Below are 11,063 nucleotides of genomic sequence, written 5' to 3'. Positions count from 1 at the left end.
TGCCTGCTTGCCCGCCCCACAACATACACTAGCACTGGGCATTGGCATGGCCTGAGGGCAGGGAGGCAGCCACCCCGTAAATCAGGTAAATAAACAAAATTACTTAACTAAGAGTAGAAGTGATCAGAATATTTGAAATTGAAACGCTTGCTGAGGTCACTTCGATGATGTTGTGGCACATTCTAGCGGAACAACTGGCAACCCAACTGAGCAATAGGCATGGCTTCTGGGAACTGACCAATCGCGTCACAGGTAGCTCAGTTCTGGAACAGGTGCCCTGCCTGCTTCCTCATGGCGTTGCCCATGCACCAGGAGCTTCCCTCCTCCAGTGCTGGACTGGAGAAAAGTGCTTGGAGAGAGGGGCAGTACTTGGAGAGGTAAGCAGCTGCACAAGAAAGTCTTCCATGGGCATAGCCAGGCTTTATGTTGGTGGGGGGAGGCTTCATGTTAGGGGGTTGGGTCAGAACCTCAGTTAGTTAAGTATTTTTTATTGATCTAGGGATGCGGGTGGCGCTGTGGGTTAAACCACAGAGCCTAGGACTTGCCAATCAGAAGGTCGCCAGTTTGAATCCCTGTGACAGGGTGAGCTCCCGTTGCTCAGTCCCTGCTCCTGCCAACCTAGCAGTTCAAAAGCACCTCAAAGTGCAAGTAGATAAATAGGTACCGCTCGAGCGGGAAGGTAAACGGCATTTCCGTGCACTGCTCTGGTTCGCCAGAAGCAGCTTAGTCATGCTGGCCACATGACCCGGAAGCTGTATGCCGGCTCCCTCGGCCAATAAAGCGAGATGAGCGCCGCAACCCCAGAGTTGGTCATGGCTGGTCCTTTACCTTTTATTGATTTACTTGATGTGGGGGCTGCTGCTCTCCTGCTCCCCCCCCCCCAGCTACTCCCATGGCTTCTGAACTCCTCATTTTTCAGTTTAAAGTGGAAGCCTCGTCTTTCTACATGATAAGGGAAGGCACATTTTCAGTGCAAGGATTTGCCGCCATTGTGATTTGCCTCTGCCTTGTTAGGAGAGGAACTCTACTAACTCAGTGTGACAAGATCTGGTGGCTGAGCAGATATCAAATAATCATCTGGCTCAAAAAGGCAGAACGACGGGTTACGCAATACTCGCCCCTGACTTGAGCTGCCCTGTATAATGTACAGCAAATGTTGGTGGTTTCAAGTTGAGCCAAAGGGACCAGCAGGAGGGGTAAGGGGATATGAAAAGGGAGGAGGTTACAATTAGAATGCATTGCATGCTTTACATGCAAAAGGTCTCGGGTTTGATCGCCAGCATCTCCAGGTAAGCCTAAAAAGGACTCCTGTGTGAAACTGTCGAAAACCACTGCCAGTCAAGTGTATGCAACTACTGAGCTGGGTGAACCAGTGGACTTGGTCTAAGGCAGCTTCGGCTGTTTCTAATAAGCCATATTGCGAGTATGATCATCTCCCTTGCTCTATAGAATCTGTCCCATTGGATTACTAGTGATCTGACCATCCAAGCTGCCATGCACCATGAAAATGTATACAAATGCACCTAGAAAAGATGTTTGACAACATCTTAGGAGAATGCAAGGTTATTGCACTACTATTGCATCAATCACATGCTTGCCTGGACTGTCTGCAGCATTTGAGGAAAATTGGCGGGGGAGCCTTATGACATATCTTCTCCCCACATGTCCCTGTGAATCTGGAAAGGTAGAACTGCAGGGGCGGCGACTTATAAAAAATATTGGGGGGGCCCATACCGGGGTCCTGTCGCTGGTTCGCTCGGGTAGCCGGGAGAACGCAGTTCGAGGTGGTGGTGTTGGGGAGAGACCCTCGCTCAGGGCGCCACTAGACTTGGCGGCCAGCGGCCTATCTGGGGGGTTTTGGAGCGTATTTCGGCGGAGCGATTGGGGAGGAGGGGGCTTGTTGCCGGATTCTTCAGCTGAGCCGGAGATCCGCTGCTGGGGGTCCCTGGGCCAAGTTGTGAGCACGGCCTGCTGAAGGGAGATCCAGCCGATTGCGCGACGGGGACGGCCGGGGCTCTCCGGCTAGGGCGCGCGGCTGGCTGGCTGGCGAGGGAGCAGGTGGGGAGGAGGCGGGGGTCCTCACTCTCTTAGGAAACGCACCCGCGCGCCCGATTGCCACGAAGTCCGAAGGGTGCGTGTGTGGAATTAAAAAGCAAAAACGAGATACGGGCAGGGCAGGCAAAGAGTTTTCTGCAAGAGGATGGAGGGCAGGTTGAAGAGAAAATCACTCATGATGAGACAGTCAAATCAGCCATGATAAAATGGGCTCAGGATATTGGGTATAACATCATGGTTGAGGACTGGGAAAGGTTATGGACCACCGGAATGAAATTCACGGCATGTAATGCCTTGAAGGAAAATATTATGAAAATGATTTATAGGTGGTACATGACCCCAGTCAAGCTTGCAAAAATATATCACCTGTCTGATAATAAATGTTGGAAATGTAAGGAGGCTGAAGGGACATTCTTTCACCTCTGGTGGACTTGTCCAAAAGTGAAGGCCTTCTGGGAAATGATCTATAATGAGTTAAAAAAGGTATTTAAGTATACCTTTCCCAAGAAACCAGAGGCCTTCCTCTTGGGCATTGTTGGCCAGAAAGTGTTAAAGAAGGATAGAACTTTCTTTATGTATGCAACTACAGCAGCAAGAATACTTATCGCAAAATATTGGAAGACACAAGATTTGCCCACACTGGAAGAGTGGCAGACGCAATTGATGGACTACATGGAACTGGCTGAAATGACTGGCAGAATCCGAGATTTGGGAGAAGAAACAACGGAAGAGGACTGGAAAAAATTTAAGGACTATTTACAAAAACAATATAAGTTGTATGAATGTTAAAAATTTACACGATTCGGAAACTATAGCTTCAGCAATTAGATTTGGGAAACAGGAAATTATATTTTAAGTAAGAAAAGGTCAAAATCTAAGGTAATACTATGTTTAATTTAAGATATAAGTAACTGATGAAAAGTATGTTAAATTTAGAGGTATAGTATTTGAAAAGTACAAAATAAGGTACGAAACAAGGTAATAATTTGCTGATATCTTTATTATAAAGAATGCAGGGTAAGGGAGATGCGAGGAAGTCCAGTTAGTTATATAAAAAATGTGTTGAATGGTTGGTTTTCTTTTCTTCTTTTTCTTTTTTTCTTTTTCTTGTTCTTTTACTTTTTTCTTCAGTGTATGTTTCTAACTTTGTATTTGAAAACTTAATAAAATATTTATTAAAAAAAAAGGAGAGAAAATCCTTTCGCTTTTCTGGGGCGCAGGGAAGTCTCAGAGCCGGAGGTTGGGGAAGGGACCCCCTTTGCTCTGCCCTCTTCTCCCGTCTTAGATTCGCATGGGGGTCCCCGCCCGAGCTTGCCTGGCAACCGGGCCACACAAGGGCCGCGCTCTACGCGGCGCACCTTGCTAGCCGCGCAGCTGTCCTCCGCGGCTGCGGAGTGGCCCTGTGCCGGTGCCCAGCCCCTCTGGGCGCCCGCTGCGCTGCCAATGACAAGCGGGCGACGTCGCGGGCGGGGAAGGCGTCGCTTTCTTTCCCGATCCTTCATCCTCCCAGTCTTCCAGCCCTTTTTTGGGTTGGAAGCTTGTCTCGTTCGCCCTTCTCCTTTCTTCACCCTGCGCGCAATTTTCCTCCCTCGTCTCCCTCCCCATTTCTCCTTCCTTCCTTCCTTCCTGACTGACTGACTGACTGACGGGCTTGGGCTCGGGCTCAGGCTCAGGCTCGGGCTCAGGCTCAGGCTCAGGCTCGGGCTCGGGCAGCCACAGCGTCGGCGGTGTTGGCGATCGGCGGCGCGGGGGGATGGCCCTCCCCGGGGAGCCGGCGCTGCTCAATGGGGTTGCCAAGGAGACAGGCCGGCTGCCCCCCTCCCCCGGCCCGGCGCCCCCCGCCGCGCCGGTGCCCGTTATCGAGCTGGTGCGCGCCGGGCGCCCTATAAAAGCCGCGGACACGCCCACCACCGCCCGAGATTATTGGGGGGGCTGAGCCCCCCCAAACGTATTTTTGAGGGGGCTCGGGCCCCCTCAGGCCCCATGGAGTCGGCGCCTATGTAGAACTGATACCTTGTTTTCTTATGTTTTGCTCCTTTTATTGTGATATTTTGTAAGATTTTTACTGAGCTCTTTTCATAGAGATTCTCAGGACGATATGGTGCATTTTGTGCTTTTTTAAAATTCTTTTTAAATCGGAATGCATCCACATTTTCCAGTGTGGCTAAAGCTCACCAGGGACTGATTTTGGCAGAGTTATAATTTTGTTTTCTATGCCTGATGTTTTATAATACAATACAGTTCCTACTAATTTCATTTTTGCAGTTCTCCATTTTGTTTCATTTGGTATTATTTTACATATTTCTGCAAAGTTTGTTTTCTCTTTAATACTAATGATTGACCATAATGAGGTTGACTGATGGATAGACTGATTTTCACACACCTGGATTGGTCTACAACTATACCACTCATCAGAAAAGTGGAGCTACCTTTCCCCCTTCTCCAAAGGAGATTTATGGTGCAATCCTTTACATGTCTATTCAGGAATTAGTCCTACTAACTTCAGTGGGGTTTCAAAGTGGGAGCAAGTGCATACGACAGTGGTGGCTAACCCCTGTTTTGGAAGTCTGATCCAGTCCTCCAAGCAGATTTTACAAGCCCTTCAAGAACCGATTGATTTTGGTGGTGGTGGCAGAAACATATATAACAAAGCAGACACAGCTGGAGGGTGGGCAGAGTTCCGTTTTTCCATTGGGGAGTCAAACTGTCCCCTTCCTGGCCGCTAGACCCATCACTGGATGAGGTGAGCAGAGAGGGAGCTTGTTGTCTTAACAGCTTCTTTGCGCAGATAGCTGATGAGGGCAAGTGTCTGTGTGTGCCTGAGCGTGTGGGGTGGATACACCAAGTTTTGGCCACCCCTGCCCCTGGCCTGAAAAAAACAACAAAAAACAACTATACCACAAATGATGAGAACGAAGTATCTGTGTGTGTTAACTTGGCAACATGCTTCCAAGAAGAGAGAACAGTGACATTTATGTTGCTTTCATACAGCGTGTAAACTCTTCATTCATTACTATAGTCTATCAGTGTACCATGAGCATCTATCTTTATGGGAGGAAGGGCCTCAGGAATTGTGAATTTCTCCTGCCTGATTTCATCCTGTTCTGATGACCTGAAAAATGAAAGGGGAGGTTGCTGATGACTATGAGGATGAGGCATGTCAATAAGGCAAGATCACTCATAGTTCTCTCCCTGCTTAAAGGCTGCAGTGAATGGAAGCTTGCCAGTATTCTATCTGCCACACCCAGCTTACCTGAAATGAAGGACATTTCAGCGTCACTGGCTTAAATAAAGGGTGTAGCCCACAGAAAGGACAGGCTGGAGCGTGCCGTTCTGACTTTATCTCAAAGCCTGATGGAAGGAAAGCCTCATTCCCCCCCCCCCCTTAGCCAGACTTATTTAATAGTCCATCACTGGATTAGCTGTAGCGCTCCATCTCCATGGATAAACCTTTTCAATTTTAGTTCTAGAACCGCACGGAGTTCTCCTGCATTTGAGTGTTGCTGGTTTTGCTGTTCTCCACCCCCTCCCCGCAGTGCCTGCTCGAAAGACGCGTATTAATGAGCCAAATTCCTTCTCCATCAAGTCAAACCTTGGGAGAAATTGAGATAATCAAGTCTGACAACACAGGAGAAGCTGAATCAATAGCAGGACATGTTCTGCAATCTTCCTGCCTGTCATTTCAAGGAAACAGAAAAGGTATTATTAGGTGGTTTGAAAATTCTTTCCCATTAGGTCTTTACTGTTTTGCAAGTATCCTCCTTCTGTGTGCGGGTTGTTGCCTGCAAGCCTAAGAGAGCTACCAATTACAGAATCTCCTAAATGCCTGGCATCTTTTTACAAAACCGTGTCAACATTTTTGACACCACCTTCCTTTCTCAACAAGCACCTTCACTGAGACATTTAACCTACTCCAGTTTTATTTAGTGCTAACGAGCACAACCAGGAATTAGAATATTGGTGAAATGCCTAAACTTTGGGGGGAGTTTTTCAGATTGACCATAAGTGATGCAAGGAGATAACATTTCCAGACGTTATGCAAGAACTCTGTAATAAAAATGAATCTTTCTTTCATTCATTCTTTCTTTCAGCTGTGCGAAATTTGACCCTGACTACACTCCCTGTTCACTTTTGCCATTGATGATGCTTTTGATCTAGAACAGTGTTTCTCAAAGAGTGTGGCCTTCCAGTGGTCCTTGGTCCACTTTCAGGTGGGCCTCAGTGCCACATCTTGCTCAAGGCCTCCTTAGCTGTCTGTCACTTGCCCCCTAGCTGCTCCATAGCCCTTTAGCTAGACCAATGCCAGCGCCGGCAACTTCTCCCATGCTAAGTAACAGTGGCTGGGGGACAACAAGGTTTGACTTCGTGTGTGTCCCCCCTCTGAGGGGAAATGGCCGGATGAGGTGATGGAGGAAACTAGAAAGCGAAATAAAAGGTGAGGGATAGCTCAGTCTGTAGAGCATGAGACTCTTTTAATCTTGGGGTTGTGGGTTCGAGCCCCAGGTTAGATGAAAGATCCCTGCATTGAAGGGGGTTGGACTAGATGATGGTCATTGTCCCTTCCAACTCTAAGATTCTTAAATGTATGGAATTTGGCAACAACAAACCAAACAGACAGGGAATTGAAAAAGGAATAAAAGGAAAGCTGTTGTAGGAGAAAGAAGTGAATGTAGGAGGGAGTGAGGAAAGAAACTGGCATAGTGGTGGTGAGGAGAATAAGTATGAGCTGAATGTGAAGGGAGAAGAATTTACAGGAGATGGATAAAAATACTTTGAGACGCATGTGGGTTGAGAAAAGAAAAAATATATAAAAGAAAAAGAGGCTGATACAATATCTACAGAAGAAATGTATGTCGTTCGCTTAAGGAAAACTCATTGCCACAAGGAAAGCTCTTCAGCAAAAAAAAACTAGCAATTTCCAGTGTGACGTTTTAATTCCTCCCCTGGTGTCCCCATTCAGGATTGGGAGTGTTCCCTATTTGGAACCCTGGAGATCCACTTGCCAGTGCATGTGGACAATACTGCACTACTTGATGGACTAGTGGACCTGACTCAGCATAAGACAGCTTCCTCTGCTTCATCATGGATAAAACTAAAGATTTCTACACCTTGCAAAATATTTTATCCCCAAACCAACACTTGCCAGCAAAAACAAATGGAAAAATAAAACAAGCAACACAGGGAATAAAAATGCTGCCTTTCCTCCCCACATATAAACAACTTCAGCCCTTCATATCAAATTATTCCAACAGCCACAATTGAATGCAGGCTTTCAGCCTTATATAATCAAAATCTAAAGCACAATTTAAGAATTCTTCAAGGTTTAAGGCAGGCATAGGCAAACTCGGCCCTCCAGATGTTCCGGGACTACAGTTCCCATCATCTCTGACCACTGGTCCTGTTAGCTGAGTTCATGGGAGTTGTAGTCCCAAAACATCTGGAGGGCTGAGTTTGCCTATGTCTGGTCTAAGGCCTGTCAGACATCCTGTCATCTCTCTAGATTTAGCAGCTAACTTGGCATCACTTGGCAGTCCTGTACAAGACAGGACAAAGCTTTCCACACAGAGTTACCAGTTTGCTAAATACCACTGTGCCCTTATAAGTCTCATTTCTGGGTTCTTTTTCTAGTATGTAGGGACAGAAGTCAGTCACCTGTGGCTCTTTCCTTATAGTAAACCTTCACTGCCATGAAGGAACGTGAAGCAGCAGGGTTGGAGTCCCTCTTTTGGGGACCATTTCCAGTTTGCAGGGGGGCTGGCAATCTGTTTTGCTGCTTGCTCTTATTCTGGATCTATGATCCTTCTGAGTGACATCGGCTCTCCTCTGTCTTCCCTGTTCCTGGCACTGTTCAATACATACCCAGTCTCTCTGTGGCTTGGCTCTGCAATCAGTGACTACTATCTTCCCCAGTGGCATTGCCTAGACTGCGCAGTATACAGCCATCTGAAGGAAATCTGTAGCATTGTTTGTAACGGGTGCAGCTCTGGGGGAAATGTGTATTCCTGCACTGAATGTTCAATCCTTTAGCCAATCTAAAAATGCTCCCTTTTTTTGTTTCCCATTGTGTTTTGTTTTTCTTCGAGAGACCAAAACTCACAACATTTTCTGACTTTGAGAAGGGTTTTCAGTATTGGAAAAACTTGAATCCCTCTGTACAAATTCATTAAAATGCATCTCATCACAGACATTGATACACAACGTGAAAAGACTTTGAAAGATTACGGATTGGTAAAACTCTGGATGCTAAAAACAGCCTTTAAGAAGAGACTGAGAAATGGCAAAACATTCTAAAAGTTGCTGTCAATGTTATCATTTTTTGTGCCCAAGACAACTTGGTACTTCATGGAGGCAATTGGAGGGAAATTTCATGGGAGCCTGGTATATTCCTCAGCAATGTTTTCCCCCCCAAAAAATATGTTTAGAGGTACTCTCATTTTCCTATTCCTGTTGAACTACTGCCCCTCAATGAGGCCAAACTTAGATTCACAAAATGTTTAGGGGTATGCGTCTCCCTGCGTCCCCCCCAGAAAAGAAAGCACTGTTCCTCAGTACCTTGGAATTGATAAGCCCTCAGCTAGCAGCTCACATGACCTATGTGAATGCAAATAAATAAGTTCTGTGTTATTCCCCCCCCCCCCCAAAAAAAAAAAGAAAATGAGTTGATTGAGTTGATAGTGGGGAAAGTAAAGGATGAGAGATATTGGGGGAAATTAAAGCAGCAAAATATTTTTCTGTCATCTTCAACTGCACCACAAATAGTACTTAGATGGAGCAGACGAGCCAAGTTATATTGTAAACACAAATGAAAAAACAGGAAAGGGCCTTTCAAATGATATTTTATTAAAACTGCAGGCAGACGGTTTGAAAATTAATGGCTGCCATAGTCAAGCGTATGATAATGGCAGCAGCATGGCTGGAAAATACAATGGCAAACAAGCAAGATTATCTCAGGTTTATGATTTGGTGAGATATATACCCTGTGCTGCCCACAGTTTAAATCTTGTTAGATACCAGGCTGCAAATGTTTGAGCAATGATTGTAATGTTTTTTGGAACTGTACAACAACTCTTCAATTTTTTTCAGTGGTTCTACAGGAAAATAGCAAGTTTTAATGGAGACACTTGGAGTTTCTTTAAAAGGTCACAGTGATACGAGGTGGTCATCCAAACAGAGAGCAATTAGTGCTTTTTGAAAGTCAGTAAATTGTGTTTTTTCAGTACTGCATGACATGGCAGATCACAGAAATTATAGCAATGGAACAGCTTTTGGAGCACAAGATTTGATCAGACAAATAGACTTCACATTTTGTTCTGCCTTCTTCAAAGATGGGGAAAAATACTGAGTTGCATCAAACAAGTGTATATAAGAGTACTCTCTGGATGAAATTTAGCCAAACATCAAGACTGTAACCTTACCAATGACTCTGGCATCTTGCGAATGCAGCTTTAGCAAGATCAAGTTGATAAAGAATTATCTCTGTTGTACTGTGAACCAAGAAAGATTGACCAGTAAGAGCTGTTCGACAGTGGAATTTGCTGCCAAGGAGTGTGGTGGAGTCTCCTTCTTTGGAGGTCTTTAAGCAGAGGCTTGACAACCATATGTCAGGAGTGCTCTGATGGTGTTTCCTGCTTGGCAGGGGGTTGGATTTGATGGCCCTTGTGGTCTCTTCCAACTCTATGATTCTATGATTCTATGACCAGCCTTGCCTTATTATCCATCAAACATGAAGTGGTTTCACAGATTATTGTAGATGCCATAGCAAATTTGCTTCAGTCAAAGCAAGGAAAGTGAAATTTTAACTTGTTCATACACATAGATTTATAAGTAATAAAATACTGTTTAAACACATTAGACCAGATGTTTCTTTTAATCCTGCATCTCCATACTATGCCAAAGTAGATCAAGTAATTTTTTCAAAATAAATAGGAACAGGAAAATAAGTATTTAAAAAAAGGTCATAAAACAATATGATGAGTTAGTAATGTAAGTTTTAGTCAGGGTTAGTAATCCAGAGTTATGGTAAGTCAATGTATTATAGCATATTACTGATTTATGCATATAGTGTACATTGATCTACTGCTTATAGTGCATAACTGATTTATGTACTTTATTATTTGCACCATTAAATTACTTGGAGCATTTAATCGATGAAATTAAAGCATTCCCATCTAAACCAACAGTAGTTAATTTCATTTTAGCAGTAATTTTTAGACAAATAATGTGGCTATTGTGGTAAAGTAATTTTTTGGTGGGCGGGGGCACTGATACAGCTCCTGACCAAGGGTGCGTGGGTCCCTAGGTATACCCCTGCCCAAACTCATAACAATACATTCCACGAAGTATCCTCTAAAGATACACAAGGACACACACATTTACCCATCAATGCAGAGCAGATCTTTAATGTGGCACAGTTTGTTATCTAGAGAATTTCTTTTTAATACAGGCAGCTATTCCACTGTCCTGCAGGCTACCTCGGATCTCCCAGAGAGGCAGACACTAAAGGGTCTTTTCCAAAGCTACTACTTCCGTTCATTGCTTTTCTCTCTCCCAAACACACACACTTTCAAAAGCTCTCCCCTCAGTCAGAGGTGTTGGCCTGAGAGGCCTGAGACTTTTCAAAATAAAAACCTAGACTCAAGACTGCTTTTCAGACAGCAGGCTTACAGCTATATGCAAACTGATGTCCTTCCTTCCATAATCCCCTACCACGCCACACCTGCCTACTGTATGTTCCAAGATGGCCTGGTCTCTGTGTTTAGCCCATAGCATTCTGGGATCATAGTCTGGTTCAAGAAATGGACCTGCCCTAAACATGACATGGGATCTTCTGAAAGCTAATAGCTTCCTGTGTTCAGAACATTCCAGAGAGGCCTCCATATCAAGAAACCATCTTGTGACAATCACCTCTCATAAAGAGACATTCACTAGCCATCTCGGAACATCAAACAGCCATTAATCTTCTTTTGCCTGACAAAGAATTTGGCCATTGGTCATGATAAGCTGTTGCG

General features: G+C 45.0%; 1 long non-coding RNA gene across 1 annotated transcript; it reads left to right on the top strand.

Moving 5' to 3' along the window:
* Positions 1 to 296: 296 nt before the first annotated feature.
* On the top strand, positions 297 to 9,455 carry LOC310702454. Its single transcript, XR_014523506.1, has 3 exons — positions 297 to 377; positions 5,592 to 5,754; positions 9,139 to 9,455. It is a non-coding gene; the product is annotated as an uncharacterized lncRNA (long non-coding RNA).
* The last annotated feature ends 1,608 nt before the right edge of the window (positions 9,456 to 11,063 follow it).

Source organism: Podarcis liolepis (assembly GCF_965112155.1).
Source record: "Podarcis liolepis genome assembly, chromosome: 3".
In the NCBI taxonomy this organism is placed as follows: Eukaryota; Metazoa; Chordata; class Lepidosauria; order Squamata; family Lacertidae; genus Podarcis; species Podarcis liolepis.
The sequence above is the reverse complement of the archived record's forward strand: the minus strand, read 5'-3'. Positions and strand labels throughout refer to the sequence as shown.